Source organism: Lepus europaeus, chromosome 5 (genome assembly GCF_033115175.1).
Source record: "Lepus europaeus isolate LE1 chromosome 5, mLepTim1.pri, whole genome shotgun sequence".
Taxonomy (NCBI): domain Eukaryota; kingdom Metazoa; phylum Chordata; class Mammalia; order Lagomorpha; family Leporidae; genus Lepus; species Lepus europaeus.
In genome coordinates this window covers 134,157,802-134,173,569 of record NC_084831.1, presented here as the reverse complement: position 1 = coordinate 134,173,569, position 15,768 = coordinate 134,157,802, and the positions used below count along the sequence as shown (strand labels likewise).

General features: G+C 40.4%; 1 pseudogene; it reads right to left on the bottom strand.

Moving 5' to 3' along the window:
- Positions 1–14,173: 14,173 nt before the first annotated feature.
- Positions 14,174–14,737, bottom strand: LOC133759264 (GTP-binding protein SAR1a-like; annotated as a pseudogene).
- Between the last annotated feature and the right edge of the window lie 1,031 nt (positions 14,738–15,768).

The following is a 15,768-nucleotide window of genomic DNA, read 5'->3' as shown; positions in this document are numbered from 1 at the left end:
TGGCCACAATGGCTTGGGCCAGACTAGGCTGAAGCCAGGAGCCAGGAACTTCATCCAAATCTACCACGTGGGTGGCAGGGACCCAGGCACTTGGGGCATCCTCTGCTGCTTTTCCTAGACCATTAGCATGGAGCTGCATTGGAAGTAGAGCAGCCACAACTCAAACCATCACCCATATGGGATGCAGTGTTTCAGGTGGAGGCTTTACCTGCTGGTTCCCTATTTTTTTTTTAAATAATTGAAGAAGGTTTGATGTTAATTATTCATTATTTATTTATTTATTTTTTAGAATTCAGCAGTAAGCCATCAAGTTCTAGGCTTTTCTTTGATGGGAGATTTTTTTGTTACTGATTCAATCTCACTGCTTATTACTGGTCTGTTTAGATGTGTTATTTCCTTATGATTTAATCTTAGTAAGATTCTATATCCAAGAATTTGTCCATTTCTTCTATTTTCTTGGATTTGTGGCCCCATAGTTGCTCATAGTAATCTCTAGCAATTTTTTGCATTCCTGCTGTGTCATTTATAATGTCCCCTGGTTCATCTCTGATTCTATGTATTTGAATCTTCTCTTTTTCCTCAGTTAATTTATCTAGGGTCTTATCAATTTTCTAAGAACCAGCTCTTCATTTCATTGATATCTGTGTGTGTGTGAGTTTGCATGTGTGTGAGTCTCTATATCTTATTTGTGCTGAATTTTGTTATTCATTTTCTTTTACCAATTTTGGATTTGATTAGTTCTTGTTTTTCAAATTCTTTGAAGTACAGATAAGCTGCATATTTGAGATTTTTTTTTTTAAATACAGGCTTTAATTGCTATAATCTTCTCTCTCAGTACTGTTTTGCTGTATCCCACAAGTTTTGGTATGTTGTGTTTACATTTTCATTTTTTTCAAGAAAATTTAAATTTCCTCTTTGATTTCTTCCTGATTCATTGGTTGTTCATGAATAAGTTGATTAACTATTTGTGTAGTTTTTATAGTTTTTTCTTGTTATTGATTTCTGCTTTGTTCATTTTCTATCCAGATGATCTGTCCATTTATTTTTTTAAATTTTTTTTCTTATTAAAGCTTTATTTATTTACCTGAAAGGCAGACTTACAAAGAGGGAGGGAGACCAGAGAGAGAGAGATCCTCCATCCCTGGTTCACACCCCAGCTGACCTCAATGGCTGGACTGGGCCAGTCGGAAGCCAGTTACCTGGAGATTCTTCTGGGTCTCCCACATGAGTGCAGGGGCCAAAGAATTTGGGCCATTCTCCACTGATTTCCCAGGCACATTAGCAGGGAGCTGGACCAGAAGCAGTGCAGCTGGGACTCTAATGGGTGCCCACATGGGATGCCAATTCTGCAGATAGTGGCCTTCCTTGCTAAACCACAGATCTGGCCCCTGCTCTGTGCATTTCTGAAAATACATGTTAAAGTCTTTTATTATTGTGTTGGAGTCTATCTGTCCCCCTAGGTGTATTAATATTTTCTTTATGTATTTGGGTGTTCCAATATTGGGTGTATATGTATTTATAAGTGCCATTTCCTCTTGATGGATTGAATGCTTTATCATTACATAATTACCTTTTTGATTGCTTTTAATTTAAAATTTATTTCATAGAAATATGTCTACTCCTGTTTCTTGAGTTACATTCGATGAAATGTCTTTTTACACTCTTTCTTTCCTTTCAATGTGTATCTTTAAAGCTGAAGTGAATTTTCTGTAAACAACATGTTCTTAGGTCCTGATTTTTATTCGTTGGGTCACTTTATGTACTTTAATTGAGGAATTTAGTCAATAATTTTTAAGATAATTATTAATATATTAGGTCTTCTGACTACTGCTTTTGTGCTTGTTTGATATTGTCACTGAAGCTTCTTGCTTTCTTCCTCTCTTAAAATCCTCATTTGTGGTTAACTGATTTCTCTAGCAGTGTTCTTTGATTCCTTATTTACTATTTTTGGTTAGTCTACTATAGGTTTTTGTTTTGTGGTTATCATGAGTCTTGCAAAAAACCTAATTTTCTATATTGAAATGATAACAGCTTAACATTGATTAAAAGTGCTACCATATGACCCAGCCATTCCACTCTTGGGAATTTACCCAAACAAAATGAACCCAGAATATGAAAGAATTATTCATACTCCCATGTCTGTTGCAGCTTAACTCACAGCAGCTAAGATATGGAATCAACCCAGATATCCATCAACTGATAATGATAAAGAAAATGTGATCTCTGTGTGTGTGTGTGTGTGTGTGTATAGTGTGGAGTACCACTCACCCATAAAAAAATGAAATCTTATTTTGTAACAAGCTGGATGCAACTGGAAACCACTATGCTTAATGAAATAAGCCAGTTTCCAAAACACAAATATTATATTTTTTTGTTTCTTTTTAGCTAGAAACCTTTTATTTAATGTATACAAACTATCTGCGCTTCATAAATACAAATTTAGGAACATAGTGATTCTTTCCACCCTACCCTCCCTCCCACCCTTCTTGCTCCTCCCTCTCCTATTCCCATTATAATTTCTTTTTACAAAAATCTATCTTCGATTAACTTTATACACATAAGATTAACCCTACACTAAGTAAAGAGTTCAACAAATAGTATGAAAAAGAAAAAAAAAAAAACAAAACTGTTTCTCAACAGTTCAGACAAGGACTTTTCAAAATCATCACACCTCAAAATGTCCATTTCACTTCTATAAATTACCTTTTAGGTACTTTGTTACCACAAATCAAGGAGAATATATGGTATTTGCCTTTTTGAGATTGGTTTATTTCACTAAGTATAATAGTTTTCAGTTGCATCCATTTTGTTGTGAACAATAGAATTTCACTTCTTTTTAACCACTGTGTAGTATTCCACAGTGTGCATATACCATAACTTTTTTATCCAGTCTTCAACTGATGGACATCTGGGTTGATTACATATCTTAATATGGTGAATTGAGCTGCGATAAACATTAGGCTACAGAGAACTCTTTCATATGCTGTTTTTATTTCCCTTGGGTAAATTCCCAGGAATGGGATGGCGACGTTATATGGTAGGATTATATTCAGATTTCTGAGGTATCTCCAAACTGTCTTCCACAGTGACTGCACCAGTTTACATTCCCACCAATAGTGGATTAGGGCACCTTTCTCACTACATCCTCTCCAGGATTTGTTGTTGGTTGATTTCTTTATGAAATACATTCTAAGGGGGGTGAGGGTGAAACCTCATTGTGGTCTTGATTTGCATTTCCCTGATGGCTAGTGATTCTGAGCATTTTTCAGTTGTCTGTTGCTTGTATGAATTTCTTTTTTTGAAAAATGTCTGTTCAAGTCCTTCACCCATTTCTTAACTTGAATGTTTTGTTGTTGTTGAGTTTCTTGACCTCTGTATAGATTCTAGATATCAATCTTTTATCAGTTGCATATTTTGCAAATAATTTCTCCCATCCTGTCAGTTGCCTCTTCAATTTGTTGAGTGTTTCTTTTGCAGGGCTGAAGCTTCTCAATTTGATATAATCCCATTTGTCAACTTTGACTGCCTGTGCTTCTGGGATCTTTCCCAAGAAGTTTTTGCCTATGCCAATGTCTTTCAGGGTTTCCCCAGTGTTACTAATAATTAGATGGTATCTCTTATGTGTAGTTGTTAACATAGAATACCAAAAATATATAGAAATGAAATCGACATCTTGTGATTTAATTGTTGTTCCGTTTATATGCCTGAGGAACTGTGGTCTTTATACTTTTTACTTGCTGAATTTTATGATTAGTGATGCATCAAGCTTATGACTATAGAGTAGATTGAAATTATGTTTTCACAAAAATTTTTAAAAAATGAAGGATGAAGAGACAATAAGGAAGGAAGGGAGAAAGGGAGGGGGGTAAGTGTGAAGATCTTAGAATTGTACCTATGAAATACATGAAATCTGTCCTTTTTATATTAATAAAACTTTTTTTAAATTTAAAATAAAAAAGGAACAACTTGTAAGGAAAATAGTTAATTTCCCAGGCATTTTAAACTTAAATATAATATATAGTAATCTAACATTTCTAATTTTTTTTAAAGTTTGGATATTATAATATGTGAAAGCAAGATGGACAGCTAAGGATATGATCTCTAATAAGCTTAAAATCTGAAAAAAGCTTAAGCTCTGATTTCTACCAAAGTTATTTCAGTACATTCATGTAATCATTTTGGTATCTCAAGAGAAATTATGAAAGTAAAAATATTGAAGATAAAATACCTTTAAGAAAAACTTCTGCAAAACTCTGAAGATACTTTCATCTTTTTTAGAAATCCTTCTACAAAGCAAGGATTGAACCTAACATACATGTTTTGCATCAAAGTATGCATGAATCCATGTGTATATTCTGATTCTTCCCTGTTTACCTACTTTTGATCCCTGTTGTTTTCTTTTCATTTAATCTTGTCCACCAATAAGTTCATAAATTCCACACAATTTTACCACATAAGGACAGGGAAAGTGAAAAACAAAACAAAGAAATAGATAAGAGGGGCCGGTGCTGTGGCGCAGTGGGTTAATGCCCTGACCTGAAGTGCTGGCATTCCATATCGGCACTGGTTCTAATCCCGGCTGCTCCTCTTCCAATCCAGCTCTCTGCTGTGGCCTAGAAAAGCAGTGGAGGGTGTCCCAAGTCCTTGGGCCCCTGCACGCACATGGGGGGCCCAGAAGAAGCTCCTGGCTCCTGGCTTCATCAGCACAGCTCCACCGTTGCGGCCAGTTGGGAAATGAACCAATGGATGGAAGACCTCTCTCTCTCTCTGCTGCTCCTCTCTCTGTGTAACTCTGACTTTCAAATAAATAAATACATCTTCTAAAAAAATAGATAAGAAATCCTATTAAAGCACTCCGCATTTGTGCTACATTCCTCTCCACATTTTGAATTTCTGATGTTATGTTTGATCTCTTTCTATACTGCCTGTCTCTTAACATTTCAGTGAAGTAATTATGATTTACTTTAGACTTCTCAGTAAACATATAGATGGTTTGCACCCTATGTTGACAATACTAGAGCATTCTGAATTTGTATATTACCAGTAGATTTTCTACTTCTGATAGCTTCTTCTTACTTGTTAGCATTTCTTTCTTTCAGTTTGAATAGCTCCCTTTAGCATTTTTTATAAGGCAGGTCTAGTGGTGATATATTTTCTTAGCTTTTGTTTTCTGGGGAATGATTTTATCTCTCCTTCATATCTGAAGAATAGCTTTGCTGGGTACAGCATTCTTGGCTCAAGATTTTGCTTTTCCATTATTACTGCAAAAGTCTCATCCCACTCTCTTCTGGCCTATAAGGTTTCTGTTGAGAAGTTGGCAGTCATGTGAATTGGGACCCGTTATGTGTTATTTGCTTGCATTCTCTTGCAGCCTTGAGAATCCTCTCTTTACACTTATCATTGGAAAGAATGACTGTAATATGTCTTAGGGTAAATAGACTTGGTTTGATTGAATCTGACGGATGAACATTGACCTTTCTGTACATAGATAATTGTATCTTTCTCTAGGTTTGAGACATTTTCTGTCCATATCTCTTTGAATATGTTTTCTGCTCCTTTGACATTCTCAGACTATTCTTGAATCTAGATAACTGGAATGTTTTCTGTTTTCATGCTAAACCATAGTCCCATAATCTTTCTTCATTCTTGTTAATTCTTTTTCCCCCTTCAGTTGCATCTTTTCAAATCGCCTCTCTTTGAACTCCCTGATTCTTTTTTCAGTTTTATCTATCTTTCTATTTATGCCATCTATCACAGTTTTAGTTTTGCCTAATGTACTTTTCAGTTGAAGGGTTTTTGCTCAATTTTGTTTAATCACATCTATCAAATCTCTGTTAGAATACTGAATCATTTCTCTGGATTCCCTTGATATTCTTTGAGTTTTCTTATAACGACTGTTTGAAAGTTGTCATTTAAGCATTGGAAATTTCAATTCCTGAATGGTTGGCTTCTGGTACCTCATTTTGCTCTTTAGGTGATGTCATGGTTCCCTGGAAATTCTTAGTGCTTATTGGTATTATACTAATCCATATTCAACTGTGGTTATCCTTCTAGACGTTCTAAGCTGTCTGCTTATTCTCTCTGAGCCTATGGATAGCTTTACCATCTCAGCACTAGGTAGTCCCTAACTTGTAATTTTCCCCAGTTCCATTGTTGATATATTTTTACTGATCTGGATCCTACAATACTCTCCAAATTCAAATTGTCCCCAAATCTCACTTGGTATGTGGGGACTTGCTTAAAACTGAGTTGTCCAGCCCTATAATCCTTTTCCTGGGCCCATGGTATGCTTAGATTCTTTGTCATGTGCCCCCAAATGCCACAATACTAGATAACAGTCAGATTGCCCTAGCCTACCAAGGCTAATGAAGACTGATGCCAATCCTGTTGTCTGAGTATTCACAGTCTCAGGCCTTTTCCCCGCTAATAATTTCTTACACATGCTGCTCTTTCTCTTTTTTTTTCTTTTCTCAATTTCTTTAAAGTGAGATAAATGCCATTATCAGATTGTTCCTTCAGGATAAGGATTTAATGGAAAATTCTCATTAGCATTTGGTATCAAAACTAAGATCTCCTGATATCATGTAATAGTCAATATTGTTTACCACTTTCTATGCACCTGACACCTTTCAAGTGTTTTACATATGTTGACTTATTTAATTTCCCACAGTAATCATATGAAGTAGAGCAATTTTCCCATTTTTACACAGGAGGAAACTGAGACCCAAAGGCATTCATTGATTGACTCAAGTTCTGCCACTCTGTGTTCCCAGGGATTGCTAGAAACCAGAGGCTGTGGCTAGAATATTAAGGCTGCTTTTCAAAGATGCAAGTTCATGTGCAATGGAGGTTAGGAAAGAGGTGAAGCATGAGGTGATGCTGAGAGATACTGTTGATGGGAATCTTTCCTTCTCTGAAACCATTGGCAGGAGAATGTGTGCCTCAGAGAAGACAGTAGGAGGGAGAAAGGAGAGATGTTTACCCATCTGTTCCCTGCACTGTCTCATTTCATTTTGCCTGAGGTGCCCTCTCTTTCTCCCCAAGAGCTCACTGCCCCTCATTTCCAAGGTGCATCATGCAGTCCCTCAGTGTGGTGGCTGATCAGGAAGACAACCTTGTGTCTTCCAACCCAGTTGAAATGTGGAGACAATTGAGTGCAAGTGGGGTGCAGTTTGAGAAAGAACGGTGGCTGAAGGAAGCCGAGAAAGCTGGGCAGGATGGTGTCTGATACACTCAGTTGTAACTAGATGGGTGACCATATCCCCTCCACGGTAAATCCCCCTAGAATTCAGATGAATTTGTTTCCTGGGACTGCTGCAACCTACTTTCATAAACTGACAGCTTTACACAACAGAGATTTATCTTCTCACCATTAAGGAGGCCAGAGGTCAGAAATCAAAGTGTCATCAGGACAGAGCTCCCTCTGAAAGCTTTCTTCGAGAATCCTTTCTTGCCTCATCTTAGTTTCTGGTGGCTCTCAGAAATCCTTGGAGTGCCTTGGCTTATAGATGCATCCCTCTGATTGCTTCTTCCATCTTACCTCTCCTCCTCTTACAAGGTTACAGTCATTGGCCCATAGGTCTGCCCAAAACCCAAGATTTTATTTTGAAATTCTCAATTAATTGTATCTGCAAAGATCTTTATCCCAAATAAGGTCAGGTAGACAGAAATTTTTGGAAAATACTAATTTGTGACACTAGGCCTCAAGAAACCATCATTGCTATTGTCTGTAGTGAAATAAATAGAGTAGTGTGGTCTTGAGAGAGAGAGAGAGAGAGAGAGAGAGAGAGAAGCAAGGACCACTGTGTGCTCCTGCAGGGCACTGATTAAAATTCTTAAGATCAAAATATCTCAAGGACATTCTGATAATTTGATCCATGGAGCCTATCAGGACAAGATCACTTGATAGCTCTAAGGATTTTGAGTTAAAGTGCATTTTCTTTGGGATGCCCAACTGAAATGTGCTGTGTGGTCCTGCCATAATGCTACAAAAATAACAACGGTAGAGAAACCAACTTTGTATGTTTGGGATGCATCTATACACACACACACACACACACGTTTACGCACATATCTTTAAATAGAGACAGAAAACAAGGTTTACGCTACACTACTTTGCTATGTTGCTATAACCAAAAAGACCAGAAGTTCTTTGCATTTTTTTGTGTAATTAGAGGCTTAGTTGAAACTGTTGCTTACTTTGGTTTACAAACCATGATACTTCCCTCCATGAATTATATTCCTTGCCCTAAAACCAACTAATTTTGAATGTTGCCACATGGTGTGCTGTTCTGTTGTTCATTTTCCCTGTAATGTCACTAGCTAGAGGGCCACATTATTTCACGTCTTGCTTCAGTGACTCCTGAAAGCATTTTTGAGGGAAGAGGAATATGCACTGAAAAAGGAAGAGTGAAGAGTGCTTTACTTCATTGCTGTTGGCTGCATTTAATTCATCCATGCAAAAGCACACAGAGACAGCATCCACCATCAGTCCACCAGTCCCTCACGGGGATGGGGGCATGCAGTGGTGAACACAACAGGCGTTTTCCTTGCTTTCAGATGCCTCATTGTCTAGTTCATCAGGCAGCAGCTGCTTGGCTATCCTCAGCTCATTTGTCAACCAATGGCAACTCAGAAAAACCACACTTTTTGGGCTACTTCTTGATCTGAATTTCATGTTATGAGAAGCATCAGCCAAACAGAATTCACTCTTTGCTCCTGGAGGCAGCAATTTTTAGGGTCAAAAGACTGTGACCTCAAAAGTCACTTGGTCTAGTCTCTTGATTTCATCCAACAGACATCTGAGAAATATGAGATTACTTCAATAATGTATGGAAAATGGAATTTAAAAGATGGTCATTTGGAAGCAAAACACTTTTAAAATTCATGGCAATTTTGTCATAATATGTAATTTCCATGAAATTTTTCAATACCCCTCATAGTCGCGGATTTCCAGTGTACCAGGAATAACACCATGACCTGAAGAACAATGTGCACAAACAGGCACAGGATTGGCTCTTGTGGAACTTAGGATCTTGTGTGGGGAGTCAGATGCTATCAAATAATTCTAAAAGTTATGCAAAACCTAAATGTGATCAGGCCATGAGAGTGTGAGCTGGGGCTTTTCTGAGTCAAGGAGATCAGGTAGACTTCCCACGAACTTAGACTGCAGCTGGGTTCCAGGGAGGAGACGGTTTCCAGGGGCAAGGCAGGGGGAGTCAGGGAAGAGCACTCAGGCAGAAGGATCCTGTAGGTTCTTTAAGGGCTCCCATTTTCCAGGTCCTGCTTCAGACCTACATCAGTCTGTTACAGAGAGTGGGATTTTGCACTTTATTATTATGATAATTATTGTTACTATTGTTTTTCACTAAGTAATTCTGATGCAATCTTGAAAGTCCTCATGTTGAAAGCACAAGCTTTGTGTTCTAACAGACATCAAAACAGACCATGCCCGGCCAACCCCAGCCTCATGACCTTGAGCAGATTTGCCTGTAAGCATCAGTCTTACTCAATGTAAAATCCAGAAGGCAATGACCCTCAAAGCGAGTAAAGATGGAATTCAAGATAATGCATACAGAAGAGTGTGCCACAGTTAGCCCCACTGATGTAAGCATGAAGAGTGGTGGGATTTCCTTTTCCTTTGCTCTGGAAGATCTACAGGAGCAAGTCACCATGAGCTAGAAGGGAAAACCTTAGACCCGACTTACATAAGGTGAATCAGAGTGAACCTGTGTATTTTCAAGAGAAGTTTTACCTTTGACTTCCTGAAGGGTGCAAAGGTTGGGGTTTGGAGGTGATGATGAGAGAATTGAAGTTGAAAAATAGTGAATTGAAGGGTGCTGGGGAGGAGAGTCTTTGCCTCGAGTCACTAAGGACCACAGCAGCTGGAGGCAGATGTCCAGAGCTGAGGACAGTCACACTGTTCCAGGTTCTTCCTTGTGTCCAATCCAGCCAGCTACCCCTTATATCCTTCAGGACCTGGAAGGAAGCCAGTGCCTATTCCACGGGGTCCCTAGAGAAAACTGTTAGAAGAACTACGTACACAGTCATGAGCAGGTTTAAGGACGAATCACTCAGAGCGAGCTACAGCTGCAAACCACTGTGACATCACCACCCCAGTCCTGAAGGGGCAGAGTGAGCAAATGAGGTCCTGGGAACCTTTGCCTTGGAAGATGGGCCAGCCAACAAAAGCCAAGGCTGCACATAGACACCAGGGCTTGGCAGTCAGGGAGCCGGGGGATGAATATTTTGACCCCTCTCCTCCCATCTTCTGTATTCTGCTGATGGCCCCATTGTCCAAGCCCAGCAAAGAGCCAGAGGGCAGGAAAGTGCAATAAGGCAGCACGTGGAGCCTCCCAGGATGCAGTGTGGGAAAGAGAAGAGATCTGGAAAGTAAAATGGAGAATATATTATACATAACCTTGCAAAATACTTCATTTCTTTTTTTACTATGAGGACCTCTTCTTAACACTTCACATGTAGTGCCTCATTTAATTTTTATGATGCATTACAAGTAAACATGTTCATGCATGTGTGGGTGCACATGCGATTACACATGCATACACACACACATACACACACCCTGCATAGCTTTGGCTATGCAGCAGAAATCCTGCAGTCTATTAGAGCTTCTGTGGAGGGGAAGGCAGCCCATTGTAGAGAGTTGAATTATTTTGGTAGGTGTTAATATTGCAGCATTTAAAAAAGCTGAGGTAGAAAATAGTACTAATTAGTGTGCAGTGTGCTCAGCTCCAGGCTGTTGATAGGGACAGGAGGGAGGAGACTCTGCTGCAGTTCTCAGTTCTGCTCTGTCACTGACTGCGTGGGTGGCGTGTGAGCAGGAGCAGGTGGCAGGCTCCCTGAAAGCAGGATTACAGTGCAAAGGCCTCCACACAGCCCACGTTCTGTAGAGCCAGGGGATAGCCTGCACGTGGACCAACAGCCAGGTAATTGGCAGAGGAGCCCTGCCTGCTTCTGTAGAATGTTTGGGTAAGCATACAAAATCAGGAATTTTCTCAGTAAATAAATATACATCTAGGCCTATGGTCCTAGACTTTGGTATGCATAAAAATCATGTGAGATGTAGTTAAAAATGTGTATTCCTGGGGCTGGTGCTGTGGTATAGCAGGTAAAGCTGCCACCTGCAAAGCTGGCATCCCATAAGGGAGCTGGTTTGTGCCCCGGTTGCTGCACTTCCAACCCAGCTTCCTACTAATGGCTTGGGAAAAGCAGTGAAAGACGAACCAAGTGTTTAATTCCCTGCCACCTATGGGGTGACCTGGATTGAGTTCCAGGCTTCCAGCTTTGGTCTGGTTCAGCCTTGGCTTTGCAGCCATCTGGGGAATAAATCATTGGATGGAAGACTTGTCTGATGGCCCCTGTCTCTCTGTAACTTGATTTCAAATAAATAAATAAATAAATAAATAAATTTTTATTAAAAAAAAAGTATTTCCTGGCCCCCATCTCTAGACTCTCACTTTGCTAAGGCTGACCTGGGCCCTGGGACTCTGTCTTTAACATGCTTCTCAATGACTGTGATGCAGGTGGCCTATGGCCGTTGGAGGCACCTGTACTTTTGAGTGGCAGTAATCGTTACAGTTAGGCAGCTGAGGCTTCTCAGGTGGCCAAGTCTGACACTGGAAACCCTTTGATGTACAGTGCAAGGCTGAAAGGAAGTTCACATGTGCAGCTACAGGAATGGGACGATGTGGATGGACGTGAATCCTAGCTAAAGGATAACGAACCTAAACGTGAGTCACTTTTTATTTTGTTTTAACTTTTTATTAAAATGCTAAGGGTACAGATTGACTTTCTTTTGTAAATGACGGTTTTACTTTCCCTGAAATAGGACATAGAAATACTCTGATAAAACAGAATGAAGGTGCAGCTCCGGCTGTTGCGGCCAGTTGGGGAGTGAACCATCGGATGGAAGACCTCTCTCTCTCTCTCTCTCTGCCTCTCCTCTGTGTAACTCTGACTTTCAAATAAAAATAAATAAATCTTTAAAAAATAATGGAATGAAAAGTCTCAATTCCAGGAGTTCCCATACAGGGCTCTGATACTCTGCTTTCAGCTCTCTTATTACACGAATGCTGTTCTGTGGACGAGAGACAGACTGGACATCTACTTGGCTTTGCCATCTCCACTTTTTCCCGTGGCCAAGATAAACCACTTTCACAAAGAGCTGACTTCTGTAGAATCCATAGGAAATAAGAGAAAAAAAGAAAAGAAAACTAACACTAAAGCAATCATACTTCCCATGTCTCTGAGTTGAGAAGTACAGGTAACATTTAGCTAAAGGAAATCAAAAGTATTCCTAAAGCTGTACCTATGAAATTGGTATTCATTAAATAAAAGCTTTTTTAAGAAAAAAAGTTCACAAGTTAACTACCTAGTTCATTCACCCTTAGCTACATTTTTTCACTTAAGGCTTTAATCCCCTTTCCAAACCAACAACAGTGTCTTAATCCAGCAATGCATGTGCCTCTGAGGTTGACTCCCCCAAGGCTCTGCACTGGGCCCCTGGCAGTGACAGCAGGCTTCCCTGCAGGTCAGTACTGAAGATAAAGAGCAGGAAATCCAACTACAGAATGCGACTCTCTCATCCCAGAAATATGCTATCCGCATCCTCCCTACCCTCACACAAGGAGGAATCCACAGAATCCAGTTCAGTCCTCTGCAAATATGCATCACTATCACAAAAATTACCCAGACCCTTTTATTAAAGGAAAAATGCTCACATATGCCCTCTGCTCCTGAGACCAGCTCCTGTCCCTTCCCCTCCCAGGGGAACACAGGCTAAGATCATGAACACCCAACTGCACGTGTGGCACTGAGAAAATGGAACGCTATACAAACAGCACTCATTCCCCTCGGGGGATGCTGATGTCTGTATCCTGGGTACTCACTGACACATGAGGCTGCCAGCAAAGGAGCAGCCCACAGCGGGCCCTGTGTTCTTGTTTTTCCCCGTTGATTATGTGAAGTGAGAGAGGTAGTTTCATTCCAACTCAAAAATCTGGAAAAGCTACAGATATTGACCTTTAAACAAACACCAAAAAATAAGAATAAAAAAAGATAACTGGCAAGAAGAAAAGATGTAAACAAAAGGTTCATGAATGGCCCAACAAAGGGACCAAATTCTGCAAGAGGAAGTTTAAAGTCCACTGTGTAAATCTTCCCTGGATTCAAACAAGTACTATACTACCAGATTTTTAAGTCCTCAACTCACAGAATTAAGAGCTCTTAAGCTATTAACTTTGTCACTGTTTTCAGAAAAGTTTCCCCCAGAATCTGTGCAAAAGTAACTGAGACACACCTGCAGTATATGATTACATGAGATGTTCTCAATTCTGAAATGAGGCAAAGTCACTTTATAACTGACAATGAAAAGGTGCTATACAGAGAAATGAAATTTTACAATAGTATAAGAGCAAAGATGACTGAAATTTGTAACCTTATAAGTAAAAATAGTAACAACCCACTCTGTAGTGAACTCCTCCACAGTGAACAATGTCTATACTCTGGGTGAGGGATGCCCCTAGCTTACCACAGTGGAAGCCTGCCACTGGGATGCCAGGGTTCCACCCCTTTTCTACTCTCAGAGCACAAGGTGATGCCTTCTGCTACAAGGCAGGAGCTCAGGGAGTGTCTCTCACCAGCCTGCCAACTCAGCAAGAGTAAGACCACCCAACTGAACTCGCCTCTAATTGTATTGGTTCATAATTTTATGAAGTATCTAAATGCCATTCACTAGTTTAAAAAAATAAAAAACTCTGGACCAATAAAAGTGTGAACTCAAAAAAGTTAGGAGGAAGACCAATTACAATAGCAACACTTCCTTTAAAACATAAAATCATTTTCTTTTGAGATGCACCACAGTGGTGAGACTTGTTTTTCTTTTCAGTGACCCCGTGAAGGCTCACAGCTTCACTCCCCAGGATTCTGACCTGTACCAGACAGGCAGCGTTACCATGGGCAGTGTTACCTCCCGACAGTGTGGAGAAGAGCCCATGTCACCCCTGGGCGATGAGAGAGCTGACAGAGACTCTTGGCTCCTCAACACCAGACATGGTTGGACAACTTTCCTTGTTCTGTTAGAAAAGTTCATGAGGAAGCTGTGGATAGAATCAGTGCAGAGAAGGAAAACTCTTTTATTTTCATTGTCCAAACATCAGTCAGACAGCCAGTAGAAACCCTCACTGTAGCCTTGCCTTTTGAGCACACTGCGTATGAACATTTCATGGGGTGGCCGTTCCGTTCCTTCAGGGTCACGTTCCCCTTCCCAGTGGTCTGTCCAGAAAGCCCAGATATCTCACAGAGCTTTTCTTCACTAATTGCATCTGTTCTGTCAATTTTGTTGCCCAAGATAAGGATTGGCACATTGGATATTGTTTCATCAGTCATTAAAACATTAAGCTCAACTTTGGATTCCAGGAGGCAACAACGATCTGCACAGTCCAACAGAAAGACAATCCCATTAATTGCTGGGAGTTAATTTTTCCAAACCTGGTGTCCTTGCTCATGCCCACCAAAATCAAAAGTTGTAAAAGTCATTCCAGCAACTGTCAGCTCTTCTGATGGCGGATGTAGTGTTGGAACATGTTGGCTCAATCTGTGAAGAAGAATGGTTTTATCTGCATTGTCCAAACCCAAGAATACAGGCTTTCCAGATTTCTTAGAGTCCTAGGAACTGGAACACACTGCTGAAGCCATTGTAGATCCAAAGCCATTGTAGATTCAAAGATGAAAGACATTATTAATGCTTGCTATGGCCCGAGGGGCTCCTCCAGCGGTGGTAGGTGGCTTGGACCCTTGCTCAGAGCACACAGACCAACAGCAACCTGGACCACCAGGTACTCGCCTGATGTTAAACGTGAGGACAAAAGTGACAGAACCAATAGTGATGTTCACTTCGCTGATGGGAAAGTTGCTTTCAGAGAGGCTTTCTCCCCTGCTAACTCCTGGCCCTCACCACTTCTCCTTTAGCATGTTCAGAGCATAGGGATAAATGTTATGAACTGACTTTTCCAAAGCACTATAGCATCAGCCACTTTGCATATCTGAAGGACAGGTTCACCCAGTCTTGCCACATCAAGTCTGTTCGTGGACCAGACCAATGTGGGATGCTTTAGGAACTTGACTTGCAGCTGGGGAACATAGGCTTTTGTACATACCCTGTCACCCAGTGTTTCTGTGGCTTGGACCTTGTTGTACCTCCTAAGCTTCCATTTCCAAAGTGGTAACTGGAATTCATAAAGCCAGCTTAAGCACCTTTATAAGCTTGAGCAAAGATGAGCTGAAGGGGACAGCCTTGTGGCATAGCGGATTATGCTTATAGGAGTCAGTGTGAGTGTCGGCTCCCCACTCCCAATCCAGCTCTGTGCTGATGGCCTGGGAAGACAGCAGAAGATGGTCCAAGTGTCTGGGCCTCTGCATCCATGTGGGAGATCTGGAAGAATCTCCTGGCTGGCTCCTGGCTTTGGCCTGGCACAGCTCTAGCTGTTGCAGTCATCTGGGGAGTGAAACACCAGAAGGAATCTCTCTCTCTCTCTCTCTCAAATCTTAAAAAAAAAAGGTGAGCTGAGATCATGAGAAAGCTCTGCAGATGGAAAACAATAAATATTTATTGAGCGCTAACTACCTGCTGAATTGTGTTTTTTATACATTATGCACAATGCCACATATATGAAATGCTACACTGTTATTTTGTAAAATTCAGGTTTAAGCACTGACAAACCAATATCAAATTAGGAAATATGGTTTAGA